The sequence below is a fragment of the Perognathus longimembris genome, chromosome 13 (assembly GCF_023159225.1).
Source record: "Perognathus longimembris pacificus isolate PPM17 chromosome 13, ASM2315922v1, whole genome shotgun sequence".
Classification (NCBI taxonomy): domain Eukaryota; kingdom Metazoa; phylum Chordata; class Mammalia; order Rodentia; family Heteromyidae; genus Perognathus; species Perognathus longimembris.
This window is the reverse complement of record NC_063173.1, coordinates 24,795,682-24,817,369: the sequence shown is the minus strand read 5'-3', so window position 1 is coordinate 24,817,369 and position 21,688 is coordinate 24,795,682. Positions and strand designations below refer to the sequence as shown.

Genomic DNA, 21,688 nt, shown 5'->3' with positions numbered 1-21,688 from the left:
CAGAAAAGGCCAGAGGTGGCACTGTGGCTCAAGTGGTAGAGTGCTAGCCTTGAACTAAAAGAAGCCAAGGACAGTGCTGAGGCCCTGAGTTCAAGCCCCACGACTGGCAAAAACCAAACCAAACAAAACAAAATACCATCACAGCCCATTTCTAAGGTGTTCAGCAAGGAAAGGGCATAAATAACACATTCGCATGGCAGATAGCATGTGTCTTCAGTGTTAGCAGTGGTTCCAGTGGGGCCACAGGGTGGCCAGGCATGGTTGTTGTTTATAGCATTGAGTGTGCTCAGCCTACAGTTTCTACTAAGATGGACAGAAGTCAAGGAACTGGGGACAGAGATGGGGATAGATGGAGAATGAGGTGTTCTAGCAGCAAACCTGTCGCATAGTAGCAGAGTGAGAGTGTGATCTGGCTAGGCTGAGAATGTCAGTGAATATATTTCTGCATATGCAAATGTATTTCCTGTAAATGAACTGAGGTGGTGATGAATTGAGCAAACTTGGGGTCAGAGTCTTTAAGTAACAAGCTTTGGTAGTCTAGATTCGGTTCCATTCATTGGTATGATTGGTATGATCGAAATTCCTTCACTGTGATTTTGGGACTTCTCACCAATTAATGACCACGAGCTAGTGTATGAGGGAAAACTTAATTTTTGTTTTCAATTTGGTATGTATATCTAATGTATAAGTCATGTGTTTTTGTTAAACTTATATGCAATTTTTCCGTTTCCTGTATTTTCCTTGGTTTAGAACTGCCATTGCCAAAATTTCATGTCTTAAATGGGTTCATCTTTTGTGCCAATAGTGGAATTCCAAGTCAGGTTCTCAAATTCCTGCTTATTTTTTATACAATGCTTAGACATGTTTAGTTGTTTTTTGTTTTTTTTGTCAGTCCAGGGGACTGGACACGGGGCCTGAGCAGGATCTCTGGCTTCTTTTTGGCTCAAGGCTAGGACTCTCCCACTTGAGCCACAGTGTCACTTCAGGTCATTTTCTACACATGTGGAGCTGAGGAACCAAAGCCAGGGCTTCATGTATACAAGGCAATCACACATGCCACTTGGCCATATTCCCAGCCCCAATGCTTGGACATGTAACTTGAGCCACACCTCTAGTTCCTGACTTAGGCTGGTTCGCTGGGTAAGTGTCTTTCAGACTTCTCTACTGGTGATGCCTTGAACTCCCAGCTTTAGAACAGGCCACTCTTCAAGCTCGCATTACTGGCATGGGCTATGACACCTGGGATGACTTTATCTATGTCAACGTTGTTATGTTGATGATGGCTTTTCCTTTTCAGTGTACATATTTTCTATGTACTTGCTCAAATATATTCTCCCCAAAGTAGATTCTTACTGTTACTTGAGGTTAAATTTTCTTACATATTTGTACAAAGCTTGATGATGTATATAAACACTTGAACTCACTGTTGGAAGGGAGTCCAATATACCACAACAATTACTCTGGCATTTGTGGTAGTTGACAGAACCCCTTTCTAGAACATCTGATGTGCCATGTACTATAGCTTTTTTAGCCACCCTATCACCCCCATGGAGTCATTGCTTGGACTCCTTGCTACTCTCTGTGCATTTAGCATTTCCCTGTATATCCGGTGAGTTCTCTTGTACAGCTCCAGGTCACTCTGTGTTTTCCCCACTCAGGCAGGACTCATATGTGTCTGGAGCATCAGATTGCAGGGTTAAAAAATCCACAGTATTTGGGAATTCATGAATTGTACAATATAACATAATGTAAACATTAACTTTTATTAACTTATGAGAATAAATAGAATAAAAAATTTACACAAACCAGGGCAAAAAGAAAAACAGAGACATTCTTGGGAATGGGGCAGGGAATCTCTAGGTCTACAGGGGCCTCCACGTTGCTATCAGGAAGGAACTGTAGGTCCCAGTGCTCACAGGATTCTACCTCTTCCTTCAAGCTAACATTTCCTTCCTGATGTGAAAGAGGGGCAGATTCTACTTTCTCAATAGGAGATTGCTTCTCCTGCAGCAGGATAGATTTTTCCAGATAATCTGTGAGGACAGATTTACTTTCCTCAGTGGACTCTAACATTTTGACCTGCTTTAAGGGTTCTCCTGAGCACAGTGTGGGCATGTTTTCCAGTAGCCCCGGGGCTGCTTGATCCAGCAGACCAAGAGGAGTGCTGGCTTTAATACATGGGAGCTGCTCTACGCTGACTGTGGAAGTCACAGGAGGACATTCGAAATCACTTTCTTCTTCCTCTTGGGTACCCGCAGGTTCACCTGTGTTACAAATGGGCTTCAGAAGCACTTGGAGGTCCACATGGACGTCCTGTATCTGCTTCCTGGAGTCTGGTGCTGGCTCCAGCTCTCCATCCATCACCATCCCTGACATCCCCGATGTGTTCTTTATTGGGAGGTCAGGAGAACCTGCTCTTCGGTGGCCAAAACCTGAAAATAAAAATAGGTACAAACTTATTGAAGAGGACACTGTAAGTGACGGTGGGACTAGACTTCCATGAGGATCCAGTGGAAGAAGCTGAAGAATTTGAGTTTGGACTGAACACTGATGAGAAGGTACAGTGATTCTAATCAGTGGCGATGCCCAAGTACTTTGAAAATGAGAACAGACTTCACCTGGAAGCTTATATTCATAAAAGGACATTTGGCCAAGCTGGGTTTGCTCAGCCCTCTGGGCATTCAGACCCATCCCTAGAGACCCAGGTTCCTTCCCCACTCACAAGCCCTCAGGCGCCTGCACAAGGACTGCTTTCCCTTTTTCTTCCCCTTCTTCCTCACAGGCTCCTGCAGCTCATCCACAAGAATGTGTAGTCTGAAGAGCAGGTCTGAGGAGGGCATATGGAGCTGGGTATAGTGCAATAGTTCTTTGACGCTGTCTCTGTTCTTGTGAGCGTGGAAATCAGCTGGGTATAAGTCCATCCACATGTTAAAGATGGAACAAAGGGTGCTGTGGGCAGATTGGTGACAAGGAGATTGAGAGCCAACCCTCCCCACCTTGAATCTCCCACTATAGTCCCTTTCTGGCTGGACTCTGAGATGCAGATGTTCAATGAGGGAAGAGAGAGGAAACTACCTGGAACAGGTTGGTCTTCACAACCCACTCTAGAAGTTACTGGAAGACAAGTTTCCAAAACTGTCACTATGATAGGCAATGAGTATATTGTTTCCTCACAGGATCTGACTTTCTGCACACAGCCCTCACTGTCATCTATGTGTCCACAAGCCCTCCCTCAGGTGTGTCTTCTGCCACCACTGACATCCTGGGTCCCTACCCCATGGTGGTAATCAGCAGTTGTGTGCAATATAGAATGTGGCACTTTTATTTAGAAGCCTTACTCTTCCTGTTTTCCAAGGGATAACTTTTGTGTGCCAAAGTCCACTTACTTCTTTACTTGCTCATCTTCCGCATTGTCCCAGTGGAGGGATCTGTACCTGTGGGAGGAGAGGAGGGAGTCAGCTCTATGGTCTCCCTTTCTAACTGGAACTGAGTAGGTGCTAGATTGGGAATGGAAAATTAAAAACAACTGAGACTTTTCTATACACATCAGTGAACATTATGCTAAGAGACTTATGTGTGTGTCCTCAGTAAGTGTGCCAATAGCTCATGACTAGAATCCTAGCTAATCAGGAGACTGAGATCTGAGGAACACAGAGTGATTTGTCAGTCTACTCAGAAAATGTCTAAGGACACATTTGTCCAATGAACCACAAAAGCCAAAATCAGACATGTGATATAAATTTTAGAGTGCTAGCCCTGAGCACCAAAGGAGCAGAACTTAGGCCTTGAGTTCAAATAGCAGCCCTGGAATACACACACACACACACACACACACACACACACACACACACACACACACACCCTAAATGCATTAGGGGTTATAAGTGAGCCAACATATTGCATTGTTGAGGCCTCAGAAGTGATTCACCCTCAGTTCTACCCACCACCCCAGGCTTTTCTATCTACCGTAAAAATTCAAAGGCCTCCAAGATAGCTACTGAACCCTTATTTACTAATGGGAAATGTCATATTTTGGGACTCACAAAAGTAAGGGTGGAAGTTGGGTGCCACCGGTACAGCCTATAATCCTAGCCTCTCAGTAAGCAGACTGCTGAGGCTCCAGTAGCTTCTAAGGAAATGAAATGTCCTGGGTGGGGCAGGCCTCAGAATCTGGCCAGTGTGTGTACTACTTTGTTTCATGCCAAGCTCCCATTAGAAGACCCCAGTGAAATAAAGAGACTCAGAGTGGTGCCAAGTATTGCAAGACTCAGCCAGGTAGGGGTGAGCAAACTTGGGTTTGAATGGGGAACACTCACTTTTCAAATATAATGTCCAACACTTGCTCCATTGTCCCCCACTGTCGGTAGTTATGGAGCACGTTTCTTACAAAGAAGAGATCGCCTTTCTGGTAGGCAGGGACTACGTTCAACACCAGCATCTCCAGCAGGCCTGCTCCAGGGCTCCATGTGTTGTAGTGCACATCCAGGCTGCTGGCTGAATCATTTTCACACTAAGTTGATGAAAAAGAAGGGATCTATCAAACATGGACATCAGAACATGCTTAAAATTGAGTCACTTTGATAGAGTGGATTGAAAACTATACACAAAGAAATATTTTCTCAGGATAGGCAGTGGGATGCATATCAGAAGGTTCTAAATTGGGCCAGAATTGGGTAGAATAGGTTTCCTAGAGTGAGTGTACCTTGCCCGAGTGGCCTTGGACATGTCTTGCTTTCATCCTGGAAACAGGCCTGCGATGTTGCACTTGTGGCTTGGCGCTGATCCATTTTCTGCAGCTTTGAGAGAGGCACCCAAAGCTCTCTTGGCTGAGACTTGAGTCTCCTGGCCTTCGAAAACAGCAAGAGAACATCTTTCTCACTCCTGTGTCACAGGCCAAGTGAGCTGATTTGAGTGGACTGTAAGTTACAGTTGCCTGGTTCTCTGGGTTCCATGTTCTATTCCATTGTGAAGGATGCAGGGTCACCTGTCAGGGCCCAATGTCCTGCTTGCTTCCTCATACATGACAAACTGGAGGCTGAAATCTGCCTTCCCACATTGTCATGTGCACATGTAGACACAATCAGCAGCACACCTTGTTGTCCAATCCCTACATCCTCTGTTTGGCCTTGGTACTGGCATGGGCTTAGCTTCCAGGAGCCATTCCTAGGTCAGATCCATTCCTTGCCTGTCACTATTACACTCACACATCATTTCAACTCTCAGGGTCCTCTAAGCCTATGTGCTTCTTGTACAATTTTTGACATCCTTGTCCTAGGACATGTAGCCTAATCATCTGTCCATTTTGTGCCTCTGTCCTGTCATCTCAAGGAAAAGTAAATACTTAGTGATGGGAAAACCCAAGAAATATTGGAAAACCAACATTAGTATTTTCCTGAGATGATACAGTGTCTTATAATTAAACATACATGGTCATTTCATTAAACACACGGTACATTGTGAGTTAGGAACAAGTAGGATTTTCTTGAGGTCATGCATGAAGAGTAGGTCCCGCGACATCCACTGATGTAGTGGATGTCTTTTTCACTTTTTGGTGGTGAGTTATTTATTGTCCCTTTAAAATTGTATTTATTTATTGTCAACTTAATGTACAATGGGGTTACAGTTTTATACATAAGGCAGTGAGTACATTTTTTATCAAACTTGTTACCTTCTCCCTCATTTTTCTCCATCTTTCCATGCTCCTTAATTCCCTCTTCCCCTCATGAGTTGTATAGTTGGTTTGTAACATCTTGTCTTGTAAGAATTGCTGTTGCATTCGTACACCTTTTATCCTTTGTCTCTCCTTTTCTTTTTTTTTTTTTTTTTTTTTTTTTTGGCCAGTCCTGGGCCTTGGACTCAGGGCCTGAGCACCATCCCTGGCTGCTTCCTGCTCAAGGCTAGCACTCTTCCACCTGAGCCACAGCGCCCCTTCTGGCCGTTTTCCATATATGTGGTGCTGGGGAATGGAACCAAGAGCTTCATGTGTAGGAGGCAAGCACTCTGGCCACTAGGCCAAATTCCCAGCCCCTGTCTCTCCTTTTTGATATTCTCCTTCCCTAGTTCATATGCATATATATATATATTCCAATGTATTCCTGTACATAATGTATATTATATATATACATGTACATATATGTATATATGTGTGTGTGTGTATATATATATATATATATATATATATATATATATATATATATATATTACCCAGGATAATGAAATCATTAACAGTGATATCAAGGGTAAAATCCTGTGAAAAAAAATACAAAAGAAAGTGGCATAATTTCAAATGGTACATTGACAACAGCAATAACAATGTCAAGCCACTTATTTCCATAACCTGGAGTTCATTTCATTTAGCATCATCTTATGTGTTGAGCTATAGTGATCTTCTGCTGACTATCCTACAGGTCTACTAATTATTACCAATGAGGAAAACCGTAGAATCTATATTTCTTTGGGTCTGCCTTACTTCACAGTTTAATTTTTTCTCAAGTTCTTCCATTTCCTTATGAATGGGGCAGTGTCTTTCTTTCTGATAGAGGCAGAGAATTGCGTTGTGTCTATGTACCAGATTTCTTTGATACATTCATCTAATTAGGGGCCTCAGGGTAGGTTTTATATTTTAACAATGCCAAATTTTGCTGCAATGAACATAGTTGTGCTGCTGGCTTTATTTGGTCTTGCTTGTAATCTTTTGGGTAGATGCCCCAAAGTGGTGCTGCTTGGTCATAGGGGAGTTTTATGTTTACCCTTGTGAGGAAGTTCCATATTGCTTACCAGTGCAAATGAACATGTTTACACTCCCACCAACAGTGTAGTAGGGGTCCCTTGACCACATCCTCTCTAGCATCTGTTATTGTTAGTTTAGTTGATAAAGAGCTTTGTTAAAGGAGTAAGGTGGACTGCCAATGTCATTTTTATTTGAATTTCTTTTAATAGCCAGTGATATGGAGCACTTCTTCATGTGCTTCTTGGCCATTCTAATTTCCTCTTTTTAGGTCTTAGCCCATTTATGAAGGGGGCAGTTGTTTTGTTGAGGATGAGGCACGAAGCATCTAAGGCATCCTAAATATGTGAGAGAGTAGGAGGCTTTAAGGAAGCACTAAGTTCTGCATTGACAAAGAAGAACTGAACTGACTATCGGTAGAAAAGTTTCAGTTGCATTATTTATTTATTTGTTTGTCTGTCGGTTGGTGGGTTCATTGTAGCAGAGTTATGCATATGACTTATACTCTTGGATAGGCATGCTAAACCATCCAATTAAGTGCTTTAATTTTGCTCCCAACGATGCTGACAATTAATTTGATATCAAGTGTGAGAACTAAGGAAAAGTGTAGTTCCCCAGGCTCCTATAACAAAAGGGCTTGGAACATTTCACTGTCTTAGAGTTTACTCTTAACTTCTATAACTCCATTTTTTCCTCTTCATTGTCAAAGTGAAGCACAGAGGGGTTACAGTTTCACATGTAAGGCAATAACAGTGAGTTCAACTTGTTACCTCCTCCCTCAATTTTCCCCTGCCTCCCCACTCCCCCTTTCTTTCTCCCCCCATGAGCTGTACAGTTGGTTTACACCAAATGGTTTTATAAGTATTCCTTTTAGAATCGTTTGAGTTTTTATCCTTTGTCTCTCGATTTTGATATTCCATTTTCATTCCTTAGTTCTAATACATGAATATACAATATCCAGGGTACTCAGATGAGATACAGTGATAGTTGGAGTACAACCATAAGGAGGTAATACAAGAGAAACCAAAGAAAAGCTATGGTTTCACCTGGCATGTTGAAAATAATTTCAACAGTGTTATGAAAGTTGTTTCCATAACATGGTGTTCATTTCACTCAGCATCATCTTATGTGTTCATAGGGCATAGCTATTGGGCTCTTGTTATCCTCTTCTGTGAATAGCCTAAACCTGTATTAATTATTCCCGATGAGGGAAACAATAGAGTCCATGTTTTTTTGGGTCTGGCTCACTTCACTTTGTGTAATTTTTTCCAAGCCTTTCCATTTCCTTACATGTGGGGCAATGTCATTCTTTCTGATAGAGGAATAAAATCCATTGTGTATATGTACCACATTTTTCTGATCCATTCATCTACTGAGGGGCATCTGGTTTGATTCCATACTTTGGCAAAGACAAATTCTGTTGCAATGGACTTTGTTGTGCTGATGGCTTTAGTGTGTTCTTGTTTGTGGACTTTTTGGTAGTTGCCCAAGAGTGGGGCTGCTGGGTCGTAGGCGGTCTCTATGTTTAGCCTTTTGAGGAACCTCCATACCACTTTCAATAGTGGCTGAACAAGTTTACGTTTTCACCAATAATGTAGTAGGTTTCCCTTTTGGCCACATCCCCTCCAGCATTTGTCATTGTTATTGTAACTCCATCTTTTTGACTCCATGTTAGAGGACTGCAACCATATCCATGAGAATAGTTCCTGAAAGTTTGATATTTAAAGATAGATGTAGCCTTTGCTCCACTTTGTTTCAAAGTAGCAATCATAGTAATGAATTGTGAAATTGATCATAGTAATAAATTATGGAATAATCATAGTAGTAATTATAGAAATGCCATGGTAACTGTCAGGTTGCTCCACTTAGGATTGAGTATTGGATTGTTTTTGCCTGCTCATACTTGCTTAGTTGTTATTAGGGATGCATGGCAACAATTATTAAAAATGAAATTCGTATTAGGTCAGGCTGACTGTGAATTTCTGTTTTTGTAAATGGCTTGCTTAACCCATTTGTGACTTGCTTTGATTCCTCTGAGTTGAACCCCTGCATGTCACACATGACCATCTGCTGTAGAATACATACTTTCTTCCTTTAGAAACCCAACCTTTCCGAGGCTCAGTGCTTTAAACACAGTACATATTCCCATAGGAATATGGAGGGAAAATGTCTGAACAACTGCTGTGGATAAGAAAATTATAAGCAGATATTTTTGATGCCAGTCCTGGGACTTGGACTCAGGGCCTGAGCATTATCCTTGGCTTCTTTTTGATCAAGGCTAGCACTGTAGCTCCTGAGCCACAGGGTGAGTTCTGGCTTTTTCTGTTTATGTGGTGCTGAGGAGTTGAAGCCAGGGCTTTGTGCATGCTAGCCAAGCACTCCGTAATCTCAACCCTATGAACTGCGTTTTGTGGTGTATAGGAGAATTTTCCCTATTGATTTGTAACTAAATCTAAAAAGTGCTGAGTAAGAAAATATTAGAAAAGGTAACAAAGCTTTGTTCATATATATCTATGTAGATATTCTACTTTCATCAAAATAACATCTCTGAGAAAAGCTGGGAAAACTGCATTCATTTGATGATACTAAGGAATTACTGAGATACTTCAGAGAAATAATCTGAGACAGGAGAAATAACTGTCAGTTGTGTAATGGCCAGACTAACCCACAAAGCCATGTCTAAAAGCCAGGGCAGAAGTTGTTTTTCATGGCTGCACTCTGCTTGCTGACATCTTCAGCGTCCCCTGAGAAAGGCTTTCTCTGCATTCATTTTCTTCAGGAGTGGCCTGCAGAGCCCTCTGCAGAACTTGCTAAAGGTTCTTCCTGTGCCACTGCCTGAAGGAGCCCACAAAGAAGTAAATCTCAGGGTTCGTACTGCTATTAACAGAGGCTAGTTAATCTAAAAGCTCTGTAAGATAATAGTAGAAGTGGTGGATATCAATAGAAGGCACAAGTTTTAGTAAGGAAAAAATTGGAACGTACAGTTCACAGAAGGTTTAGACCAGCAGCAAGAGCAGGACAGTCACATGCAACCTGGTCATTGACATCCATAGACAACCACAGCACATCCTTACAGTCATTGCCAGGCTGGACCCTGAGACAATCACAAACAGAAGCAGCAAGTATCCATCAGCAGAAAGTCTAATTAACTCACACTGATTCCCATAATAAACGACAGAAACACTTGGGCAGTAATGAGAATGCAAAGAAGAAAATGGCACTGGTAGGACCCAGAGCAGCACACACATCAGGGATGATGCATGTCTTGGGCGGCAGCACCGGTTGCACATGGGATACAGGACAGACAGGCAGAGTTATGAATCTGGGATCTTCATTTTTTTTCTCTCTTGCAAGTCCTGGGGCTTATACTCAGGGCCTGAGCACTGTCCCTGTCTTCTTTTTGCTCAAGGCTAGCACTCTACCACTTGAGCCAAAGTGTCACTTCTGGCTTTTTCTGTTTATGCTGTGCTGAGGAATCGAACCCAGGGCTTCATGCATGCGGCAAGCACTCTATGGCTAAGCCACAATCCCATTTGCTAATATGAAGTTCTATAAGGAAGTAAATCATGTATATCCCATTAACTGCCACTCCTTTACACTGAGCATTTTTTTCCATAGACTATGCATTTTCCTATTTCAACCCATCTTGGGAGAAACTCCATGTAAAACACATAAGACGATTTTTGTGGGATCTCATCAAGAAGAACACCCTTCACAGCATGTCCTGGTCCACTGGTGTCGTGTGCCGCGTTCTTTCTGTTTTCTCTTCAGTTTATTGTTTCTCAGGAATTCCCAAAATATTTTTATGTGACCACAGTACTTGAGAGAATAACAGGGGCTCTTCAGTCAACTGAAGTCCCCCAGTAGCCAGTCACTTTTTCTGCTTGTTGGGAGTTGTGTTTTGATATGTTAATGGAGTAATTGATCTGCTTTTCCATTGCATCTTCATTGTAATGACAGATGGAAGAGTTATACAGCCACTTCAAGGTCATTGATAAACAGAAGTTGTATGCCCTTAATTCACATTTTTTTCTTCCCTAGGCTGGGTGTGTTGACTTGGTTGAAATACTGTTTACCCTATGATGTTGATGAACATCCTTTGTGATTGGGGAATGGGAAAAACAAAGCCCCCATGTAAGATGCAGCAGAGCATCCAGACTACACCTTACAAACCAGGCGGGAAGACCAAAATTGAAAGACACCTGGTAAAAAAAAAAAAGACAAACAACCACAAAAGCAATACTTGCTAAACTGTTTGGTATAAATGAACTGAACAACTCATGGCAGGGAAAGGGAATGGGGAGGGGGGGGGGAATGAGGGAGGAGGTAACAAACAGTATAAGAAATGTATCCAATGCCTAAGGTATGAAAGTGTAACCTCTACCTACCTCAGTTTGACAATAAAAACAAAATAAAGAAGTCAGTCTGGGAAATTGAAAAATACATTGCAAATCGTGTATTAAGATTTTATATCCAGAATATACTAAAGAAACTCTTATAATGTAAAACCAAGTCTATGTTATAAATCAAAATATTCAATTAAAATGGTAGAATGCACCTGAAAAGAACATGTGAGGCCTCATTGATATTGGGATGGTTGGCATCCAAACACAAAAGTATTGGAAAGGAAGTAAAGAAATTGGAACACTTGTACACTGTTGATGGGAGTTTTATGCTGTGTAATGATTGTGATCAATGGTGTAATGATACTCACAAAATGTAAAATGTCACTTCCCTATGATTCAGTAATCTAACTTTAAACTACACATTAAAAGATTATTTTTAGAACATAAACACAAAAGCACATAAGCACAAAAATGTATTATCAACATTGTTGTTACTGTCGTTGTTTTAAAAGAGGTTATAGCAAAGGCTTCTGTGTAAGTAAAAAAAAGTTTTTTTCACAAAACTTTCATTTTCAGAGGCTCCATAAATTTACAAATACAAAACACCTGGTAAGTTACCTTTACTATCAGCACTTTGAAAATTATTAAGCACAAACATTACAAAGGTCACATGTTTAAATTTTTATGCTATCTTCAATAAAACTTTACAGACATAAATGATAGCGAATATCTTATCTATAATTCTTCATAGTTGGGTTTTAAATTTAAATTTTCTTGAAAATGATAAACAAGGGGTTAGAAATGTCAGTCAGCAGGGCAGTACTTGCCTAGCATGCATAAGAATCTGGACTCCATCTTTAGTACCTCATCCCCTTCCCCGCCCCCCACACACAAAATATATATATAAGAAATTATGTAGCTAATAGAAAATAAACATGCAGTGTAATCTTTTTTCAAACTAAAAGAAATGCTTTTCAAGTTTGTAAGAAAATAGGTGACTGTTCACATTACATGTTTTACTTAACACAAAATATCTCTTCTGTAAATAAAGAAAAAATGTACTAAAGTCTACAGAGCCCGCACAACTGATAAATTCTTCCCTTCACTTTTAATCAGGCTTCCTGTTCTAAGAGCTCAGCAGACAGTGACTGGAGACACTGCCTCCCAACTTCGGTTCACCTTTGCAGTTCCACAAGGGACACCATGTCAAGATTGTTCAGCTTTTTTGATGAGTGCTGCGTGAGTCACTAATGTGTAAATGCAGATATGTATAGAAAGCAGTTTTGACAGTGATGTATTGCAACTGGTTCCAGATGTCGGTAAGGGATGCTTGGCCAGGCATCTGGGGCTCCACTGCCACAGAACAGCACCAGGACCAAACCAGTCTTGAAAACACCATGGCACTTTAACTTCAATTAAAATCTTCTTAAAACAATTATGTTGTTTCTCTTCTTTCAAGACTACATTATAGTATTCTCCTGCTTTGCTGTTTGGTTGTTTTAATCTGTTTTCTCTTTGATCTCACACAAGACGCTGAAGAGCACGGGTTTCATTCTGTGACAGTTCAGGGCATGTTTCTTTGCTTGTGCCTCCTCCAAACTCTGGTCGGTGATGGTCATGATCTGGTGGAGGATGTCGCCTACGTCCTGCTTCCTGCCTTCTCAGTTCGCCCCTTCGTGGCCGTGCGGGGGAGGCGGCAAGGCCATGCCCCCCTGCACCGAGTGGCCGGCCCGAGTCACCCCTGCCAGAGTCTGCAGCATCCTGGATTGATCGTCCATCTCGCCGCGCGCTGGTGGGAGCGGGCGGCGGCGGCGGCGGCGGCGGCGCCAGAAGAGGGGGAGGGGGAAGGGGAGGGGGAGGGGGAGGGGGAGGAGAGGCGGCCGCGCGCTCCCCGCCCTCGCGGGGAGGGGACGGCCCAGCCGGCGGGGCCCGCGGCTGAGGCGGTATGGACGGACTGATGGGCGCCCGGCTTAGGCTTCCGCCGCCGCCGAGGCTGAGAAGAAGCGGCAAGAGGAAGCGCCGGGCTCCGCGGCGGTGGCGGAGGCGGAGGCAGCGGCGCCCGCTGCCCTCACGCGCCCGCTGCGCCGCCTCCTCACCGCCGCGCGCCCTGCCCTGGCGGCCCCGCTCAACTTGCCCCTCAGCGTCCGCGGAGTTGTCGGGACGCCGCCGCCACCGCCGCCGCCCCCCGCTCCAACCTGCGCTCTCCCCGCCCGCAGCCGCCTCCTCCTCTGCCGCCGCTGCCGGGAGGGATCCAAGCCCTGGCGGCCCAGGGGAGGGAGCGGCGGCGGCAAAGGCCGGGCGGTCCGCGGGGATCGAAGGGGGGCAGAGGAGGAAAGTTTCGGAGCTGGTGGGCCGGCGCGGCGAAGGCGCTGAGCTCGGTGGAGGACCCCGGCGGGCCCGCGCCGGGCAGACAGCAGATTGATGGGGCAGGCGAAGTCGCAGCTACCACCGCCGGAGCCACGCACCCAGCCAGCAGCTGCCGCGGACAGGGCTGGAAGGCCGCTGGGCTGAGGGATTGACAGGCTGCCAGCCACTCACTCACAGCGGCCAAGGTACCCCACATTAAAAGATTTTAATCTAAGTTCTTAATGTACGTCTCTGTCTATGCTAATGGTATCACGATTCATAGTACTAAGGTGAGGAAACAAGGTTATGTTCCATTGATACATAAGTGGTGTGTTAATGCTCTGGACCAGGATAAGACAGAGTAGGCACCTATCAATTAGACAGGGAAATAGTCCAAAAATAGCACCCAAAGATTTTGGGGTCTGCCAGTGAAAGGGGTATATGCCAGTCACATGGACATGATTCCAGTTGTATCTCTTGCCAGAGAAAAAGGCAGAGAATATTTGGTGGGTTTTTTTTGTTGTTGTTGTTGTTGTTGTTTTTGCTTTGAGTCTCAGAGTGTTTGGGGACCTATTTCTGGGATGTAGCCCATTAGTCATTGTGCTTAGCCAAGAGGCCCTCATGAACAACTGTGTTACTTTGTGCTTGCTGGGCTTCGTTGTGTCCTTGGAGTCTTGCCTCACAGTGACACACACCCTTCACAGGAAGTGCACCACACTCCTCACTCACTGCACCACACCTGTGACAGATCAAGAAAAGGTTTTTCCTAGCCCTGGAAAGGTCAGAGATGTTCAGAGCTTTATTCAGCTCACCCTACCAGTGTCCCTCATGTAGACCTGTGTTTGTTTATGCCACTGAGCTTTTAAGTGGTCTTACAAGTATATTGGGCTCAAGGAAATGTATCAAGCTCACTCTTCTGTGAGGTTCCAGGACCACAGCTAGTACCTAATTTTTTTCAAGGCCAGAACAGTGTCAACATGTAGTATTTTGGTCATCTTCCTCAGCTAGAATCCCACCTGGACATTGATGTTGGTTTCCAACTGGGACGGGTGGTGGTCATTGTGTTGTGCAGTCAGAGGAATGTGTGCTCAGCTTCCTTCATCCCACACTTCACCAGAGTAAGAGCATAGAGCTTGTTTCACCAGTGTGGGCCAGTTCCAGGTATGCTTGTCTGGCCTTTAGTCAGCTTGCTTTTCCAGGAGTCCCTCTTGGGGAGCTATGGTGTTGACTTGTATCCACTTGGGTGTTTGGTGTTCTTTGTTATGTAGCAGACACAGGGAAAGGCAGATATTTCTCCCTTTTCCACACCTGGCACAGTTATAGTGCAGCTTTTTTATTTCTTGTTTCCTGTAGAAATCTAATTCAATATTTTTTTTATATTCTCTGGTCACTATCCTACATTTTATTGGTACATTTTTTTTCTTTTACAAATTTACCCACATTTCTTTCAAGCCACTTATTTGAGTGTTAATCTTGTGTCCCAAGAACACAGAAATATGCTATTTGCTTATAATAGTATTGCTCTCTCATTAATCCAACACTTCCTTTCTTTCCTATGTTTCAAGTTATTATCCCATGTCTTTTTCAGTTTTAGTGTTCATGTCAAAATATGAAATTATTCTACTGGCTTCTTTTTGTGTGTGTGTGGCCAGTCCTGGGGCTTGGACTCAGGGCTTGAGCACAGTCCCTGGCTTCTTTTTACTCAAGGCTAGCACTCTGCCGCTTGAGCCACAGCACCACTTCTGGCCATTTTCTGTATATGTGGTGCTGGGGAATCGAACCCAGGGCCTCATGTATACGAGGCAAGCACTCTTGCCTGTAGGCCATATCCCCATCCCCTCTATGGCCTTCTTATATGGGACTTGTTGCTTGTATCTTACTCTTAAAAAGTGGATGCATCTTAGTGTTTTCACTATGATGTGCTATAGAGAGCTTCTTCACTGCTCTTGTTTTCCTGGTTTCCTACTCTCAGGAGATAGCTGCATAATCATTTTGTGAAGATTTTTAGAATAGTCTGTAATGACTGTAGTAAATGTGTTCTTTATATCTTTTGCTTCCAGCCTTTCTCTTTCACCTGGATCCAAGGTTCACAGGGTTACCTTTATAATGGTATGCCAGAGACCTAGCATATTTCTTTTGTATTTGCTTTTTTTTTTTTGGTTTCTGTATAGCTGAATGTTCAAAGCTGTATACCTTGTTTTCATGTCAAGTTTCTCTGTTTTGAACTTTGTCCAGTCTGTTGTCCATGCCTTCATGTGGGGGATACTTTGTGTTATTGAACTTTTTTTTTTTTTTTTGGCCAGTCCTAGGCTGTGAACTCAGGGCCTGAGCGCTGTCCCTGGCTTCTTTTTTGCTCAAGGCTAGCACTCTGCCACTTGAGCCACAGCGCCACTTCTGGCCATTTTCTGTATATGTGGTGCTGAGGAATCGAACCCAGGGCCTCATGTATACGAGGCAAGCACTCTTGCCACTAGGCCATATTCCCAGCCCCTGTGTTATTGAACTTTGCATTGGCAGAATTTCAATTTGATTTTTTCTAGATTTTTATTTTCATTAAAGTCCATTCATTCCTTTCTCTATAGGCATCTCCCCCCCTGCAATTTGAGCATGGAGTACCTATTGTGTCCCTAAATATGTTAGAAAATGGGAGGATTTAAAGAAGTAGTGAATTCTACACTGACAAGGAAAAACAAATTTAACAGTGTTGACATGGGTAGAGAAGACTCACTTGCTTTTTTTATGATTTATTTATGAATTCTTTAGTTGGTTTATTGTAGCAGTGTTATGTATTTGACTTATACTCTTATATATGATAGGTGCTACTATCAATGGTCCAAATCTGCCACTGCTTTAATTCTGTTCCCAAAGATGTTGACAATGAAATAAAAATAAAGATATAGCCAAAAGTGTGTGGAAACTCATGAAGTTTACAGTGTCTTCTAAAATCCAATAGTTCCATGCATGTTTCATAGATGGTTTCCTACATCCTTTTACCTTGAAATCAATACTGGGGTTGCCATGAATGTCCAACTGGGACTGGTCACATATGTTTCTAGACTTTAGATTGTTCTAAGAACTAAAATTAAGGGTAGTTTACAAAACTAAATGCCATACATTTTATTACCTGAATTAAAGATCAGCGTGTCTACATGTCAATGACAAATATCTGTCACAATCTTTATATAAACAAGTAGGAGTTTTCATTTCCATAGAGAATATGCCTTCAAAGCCATCATATTCTAAAAAGCCTATCTCCCCAAAAACTTTACTTGCAGCAATGCTGTAAATACAGTTACAGATTATGATATCCATAGGAAAAAAGAGGAATTAAAAAAATATGAAAATGTACTGTGGATAAGACAATTATAAACAGGGTTTTGAGGTGTAGAGGGTAATTCTTCCTATTGATGTGAAAGTAAAATGACAAGAAAATATCAGGAAAGCTGTTTGGGCCATGCTCTGTAGCAACTATGCGCCTTGTGATGCGTAGGAGGTACGGCTTCATCAAAGGCATCCTGAAGTACATCCTCCATGACCCTGGCCGCAGAGTGCCCCTCTCCAAGGTGGTCTTCTGTGATTCCTACCGGTTCAAGAAATGGACGGAGTTGTTTGTTGCCGCCGATGGAATCCACACGGGCCAGTCCATGTACTGTGGCAAGAAAGCTCAGCTCAACATTGGCAATGTTCTTCCCGTGGGCACCATGGCTGAGGTATTATTGTGTGCTGTCTGGAGGAGAAGCCTGGGGACTAGGGCAGGCTGGCTCGGGCCTCTGTGAATTATGCAACAGTCATCTCCCACAATCCTGAGACCAAGAATACCTGTGTGAAGCTGCCATTGGGCTCCAAGAATGTCATCTCTTCGGCCAACATAGTTGGTGGTGGTGTGGTGGCTGGAGGTGCCCGAATTGACAATCTTATTTTGAAGGCAGGCCATGCCTAGCACAGGTATAAGGCTAAGAGGAACTGCTCACCACGTGTAGGGGGTGGGGCCATGAATCTTGTGGAGTATCCATTTGGAGGTGATAACCACCAGCTCATTGGCCAACCCTCCACCATCTGTAGAGATGCCCCTGCTGGACACAAAGTGGGTCTCATTGCAGCCTGTTGGAATGGGCAACTCCGTGGAACTGATACTGTGCAAGAGAAAGAGAACTAAGGCTAAAGGGATCAATAAAATATGTCTTTGGGCTATTAAAAAAAGAAAATATTAGTAAAGGTAACAGAGCTTTGTTCACATACAGTGATAGAGATATTCTACTTTCATACTAATGCTCTCTGTGAGAAAAGCTGGAAAACTGACCTAACTGCATTTATTAGAATAAACTAAGGAATTACTGAGATATTTCACAGACATGACTGAGACAAGGAGAGACAATTTTCAATTGGCTTATGGCCAGATTCACTCACAAAGCCACATCGAATGACCAGGGAATAAGTTGTTTTTCAATGCTCCACTCTGCTTGCTGACATCTCCAGGGTCCCCTGAGAAAGGGTCCCTGTATATTCATTGTCTTCGGGAGTGTCCTGCAGAGCCCTCTGTAGAACTGGCTTAAGTGTTTGCCTGTGCCTCTGCTGGAAGGAGCCAACAAAGAAGTAAATGATGGGGTTGGCACAACTGTTAATAGAGGTTAGTAAAATCAAAAGCCTAAAAAGGTAACAAACGAAATCGTTAACATCAATAGAAATCTCATATATCAGGAAGTAGTTGATGCCATAGGGCAGGCCACAGAAGATAAAGACCAGCACTGAACAGGACAGTTACATACAACCTGGTCAGTGACATCCGTCCAGAACCACAGAACATCCTTGCAGCCAGAGCCAGGCTGGATCCTGAGAGAACCACAGATAAAAACAGCAAGTATCCAGCAGTAAAAAGTGTACTTAATGGACAATAAGAATCTCCATAGTAATCTTGACAGTAATGAATTAGCAAACAAGGAAATGGCACCCATAGTGCCCAGACCAGCACACAGAGGAAGGATGATGCATGTCTTGGGAGGTGGCACCAGTACCATGTGGGACACAGGACAGACAGGCAGCGCTCCAGGCTAATCACACTGAGGAAGCTCAGGTCTGCTGTGTAAGAATAGAAAAACCCAAACTGAATAACAAATTGGAGAGAGGCTTCCATGCTATCAGGGAAATAACTGGTATATTCATCCAGAGTATATATAAATTGAAAGCAGAGGTAGAGGAAGTCAGCCACAGCCAGGTTTAGAATGTAAACTGAGATGGCATTTCTTCGAACCCGGAAGCCAAGGAGCCAGATCACAGTTGCATTCCCTGCCAGTCGAACCACATCAATGATGACTTCCAAGCATCGGAGCATTGTCATTTCCATGCTACAAGTTTCATTGTGGTTATCCTTAGATGTTTCTGTAATTTCTGGAATCAAGGTTGGTGTGGTTGGCTCCATACTCAGACCTTCCCCACTGGAGTCCCTGAAAGCAAAAATGAAGCTTCAGAAACACTTACGTAACCTCGGACTCAGCTTTACCCTGTAGAGTGATTTTCATTGTAAAGTGGAAGACAATAGAGTTTCTCAGAGACTGAGTAATAAGCCAAGTGTTTTCTGAAAAGAGAGGAATCAGTGAAGACATGTAGGAAACCTGCAGGTTGTCAAATGTCAAGAGATATGCTTATTCAGAATTCAAGCGAAGGAAAAAGGATCAGTTGAAACTGGGGTGGAAAATTCCAGTAGTTTGAAAGGCATTGTATCTCAGCAGGCATTGACTCTTTCATTCTATTCAAGAGTCTAAGGGTTAAAATTTGTTTCCTTTACCAAAATAGAGAGAAAGGATAAAACGACAAACCAATGCAACAGCAATACTTACAAACTATATGGTATAAACCAAATGTACTTCTCACGGGGGTGGAGGGCAGGAAAATGGGGTGGGGGCAAGTGAGGAAAACTGAGGGGAGAGGTAACAAGTTGGAAAAGAAATGTACTCACTCCCTTACGTATGGAACTGTAACCTCTCTGTAAGCTCTCTGTACTTCTCTCTGTACTTTGACAATAAAAATATATTAAAAAATAAAAATAAATAAAAAATGGGTTTCTTCACTTTACCATAGATAGAACTGGAATAGAATGAGTATTAGTAATGAGTCCTGCTTCTCTGGTAGATAGATGAGCTTTTATGGTTTTTAATAAATTGAACTGGAAAATGAGAAGTTTTACTGATCCTACCCAAGGCGAATCACCATTGGAATCTCTATTTAATATTAAATTTATTTATTTTCCTCATCAAACATGAAGTTCTATAAGGAAGAAATCATGTATATCCCATTAACTGCTACTGTTCCACATTGAACATTTTTTCCATAGACCAATGTTGCTTTAATTTGCATATATTTTATGGCCACTGATGATGAGCACTTCTTCATGTGCCTCTTGTCTGCCCTTTTTCTCATTGTTCAGGATTTCCTAAAAGGTTTTCTAAGGAACATAGGACCTGAGAGTATCTCAGGGAATCTCAAGTCTTCTGGACTCCTCGAGTAACCATTCCTTTCTTCTGCATGTTGACATTTTATTTATTTATTTATTTATTTATTTATTTATTTATGTTTTCCGGTCCTAGGTCCCGAACTCAGGGCCTGAGCATTGTCCCTGGTTTCTTTTTGCTCAAGGCTAGCACTCTGCCACTTAAGCCACAGCACCATTTCTGGTCATTTTCTATATATGTGGTACTGGGGCAAGCACTCTTGCCACTAGGCCATATCCCCAGCCCATATCGACATTTTTTGATATTTAGATTAAAGAATTGATCTCGTTTTTCCATTGTATCTTCATTTTATTTATTTATTTATTGTGATTTTGTGATTTTTTTCTGGATAATTATTTATTGTCAAACTGATGTACAGAGGGGTTACAGTTTCATATGTAAGGCAGTGCGTACATTTCTTATACAATTTGTTATCTCCTCCCTCATTTCCCTCCTCCTCCATCCCTCTTTCCTTCTCTCCCCCATGACTTGTTCAGTTGGTTTACACCAAATGGTTTTGTAAGTATTGCTTTTGGAGTTGTTGTCTTTTTATCCTTTGTCTCTCAATTTTGATATAGAGTGACACAACCACTTTGAGGTAATGCAATAAATGGAAGGAATATGCTGTTTATTCCAATCTTTCTCTTCCCTAGGCTGTGTTGAGATGTCATAAGTCATATGCACCATATGATTTTAATGGCATTTTTTGTGATTGGGGAATGGGAACAACAAAGTCCTTGTTTAATATGCCACAGAGCATCCAGACGATACCTTACAAAATTGTTGTTAATGTTCTTACGTAACGGTCCTGCACTATCTCTCTGGCAACATGTCCTTTCCTCATGCCCAAGACCTACTGCAGCAATGCTGCATCACCCTTTTCTTCTCTTACTGGATTTCCCATGCCATTGCTCTTAATCCTACCCTCCTTCTGAAGGCCTACTCGACAATTACTAATTGAACCATCAATTTCCTTTGTCATTTGATCCTTGAAAAATGCAATGTAGTATATTTTGAGAACCAAGGAAAAATGTGTTATATGATGTTAGATCTGAGAAATAATATAAACATACATATTTCCTTTGAAATGCACAGTAAGAATCACCATTTTTTTTTCAGTGTAACAGATCTGAGTGTGAAATGAAAGGGCAAATATGTGTCTTTGATTAATCAAACAGATTAATCTGGTTAACACCATTTTACATTTCCAGAGTAGAGGTCACCAGCATTCCCTTCTCAGAAGGAAAATTCTGTTTCTCGCATTCCCCATAACCCTTTGAATAAAGCACTTCATCTTGGATGAAGTACGGAACTGAAATAAGTACTTACCTTTCTTCCATTTTCCTGTTCAGAGCTGCGGATGTGACTTGTATTGAAGAGGTAGAGCCTATCTTAGGCTGAGCAATAACAGAATTCATTTCTTTGTTCTGAAATTGAAAAGATGACAAGAGCTGGTGGGAAGCTTGTGATGATGTGAGGTTTATGAAGACGGCAGACAACCAGTGTGATTTTCTGTACCTGAACTGCAAGCAAAACAGAGACCACAGCATCTGAGTCACATTACTTCACTAAGATGATTCTTGGCATTTACTCTATTCTGACATCTATACCTGCCTCTGTCCTCCCATTTCATTCAACCCACTTTTAAGTGATTGCTGTTCTATCCTTTAATTGCCAACTCCAACAATAGGCAGAAATATCAAGCCATTTTATCTTTCATTTAGGTCCTCATAACTAAATATTAAAGTGTATCATTGGGCCTTTGCCATCCAAAGTACACGCTG

At 42.5% G+C, this 21,688-nt stretch overlaps 1 pseudogene; it reads left to right on the top strand.

Moving 5' to 3' along the window:
* The first annotated feature begins 16,889 nt into the window (after positions 1-16,889).
* On the top strand, positions 16,890-17,610 carry LOC125362445 (annotated as a pseudogene).
* The last annotated feature ends 4,078 nt before the right edge of the window (positions 17,611-21,688 follow it).